Genomic DNA, 1,417 nt, shown 5'->3' with positions numbered 1-1,417 from the left:
ATATTGTGCAAAGTCAACTTTTATGAGCTTTACATTATGTGATTATGTCTTTCTCTCATCGAAAACATACCCAGAGTGTTGCTTTTTAACATTTTTGTGTAAATTTGTTTGTCTGCAACATTTTGCTGCCCTCTATAGGTTGAACATTGGCTGCTGCAGTTGAATTTTCCTATTGGTTAAAACTGTACAGCTTATATGCTTACATCACAGCTCTGGTTCGGTTTTAAAAGCCTTTCACTCAGAGACACGCCCCTGCAGAGAGTCAGAGGTTGAAAATTTGTTACTGTTTTGAACTTTAGCCCATGTTAGCAATAATGCTGCTAACATCACTTCAACACTCACAAACGGGAYCCATTCTGTCCTCCACTRCCTCGGCAGCACCGGCGTCATGCATCGCTGAGTCAGCGTCTTGAGCCAACGGCTCGGTCCAATAAGGCTCAGACCTGCTCAACCTTCAGCAAGGAAAATCTTCCTTCACTGTGAAACTACCTGCATCGATATGGTCACTCTCTTATTGCTGCCACTCAAGCTGCTGATGAGTCGCAGGACTCGTGCCCTGTGTTATATTRCAGAAATTAGAATATGATCAAATATGTCTTTTTAAAGATTTAAGTTTCAAAACAATCTGAGTCTTACCACACTGTATCTGAGCCACTGCATAATTTTAGCCAGTCTTTGTGCTGATAAAGTTWGTTTTTATTTCCACCYCTGTGCATATATGAAACTAGTTAGCCTTTAATGACAGGGGTGGATTTCAGGCTGCTCACAACTAATAATTTCATCAGTTCATTGTATTATATGCACTACAGTATGTATAGAATTTCTGCAAATTTATAAACAACCAACAAATCTTCTGCCATCCTTATGATTTGAATTTTTTTTTTATAAATAATGCATTCAATTTATGATAGTAGTCCTCTCTGTGCTTAATAATYAGAAGATAGACAGCAGATGTGCTTTTGCAAAACCCAGCCTGTCCCGATGARCTCAACACATCAGTCCAAACAAAACACAGAGGTTAAATTTGTCACTAAAATCATGTTGTTCAAATTAAGGGRTGTGGACAAATAAAGAGCTTTTTTTTCTTTTCAGTTTTACGGTAAAACAGCTTTGCATGTGTAGACCTGTTGATCTTTAACACAGGAATTTTRGGAATTATTCTGTTGTTGTGACATGTCTCGTGGGTCTGAGCCAGCAAMTGCAGCTGCATGGCAGTACAGTTAGAAAAGGACTGAACAAGTATGACTTGTGGAAAAGCGTTGTGAGGAGAAAACATCTCTAAAAAGATTTTCAATGAAMCATTAGACTTCTGGAACAATAGGCCTCATGCAAGAACCGTTCGTACGCACAGATTTGTTCTTAAGTTGTGCGTACGAGTGATTTAGGAGAATTTGTGGCATTCACCAATGTTTTCGTA

Source organism: Austrofundulus limnaeus, unplaced genomic scaffold (genome assembly GCF_001266775.1).
Source record: "Austrofundulus limnaeus strain Quisiro unplaced genomic scaffold, Austrofundulus_limnaeus-1.0 Scaffold0, whole genome shotgun sequence".
Lineage (NCBI taxonomy): Eukaryota > Metazoa > Chordata > Actinopteri > Cyprinodontiformes > Rivulidae > Austrofundulus > Austrofundulus limnaeus.
This window is presented reverse-complemented; position numbering follows the sequence as displayed.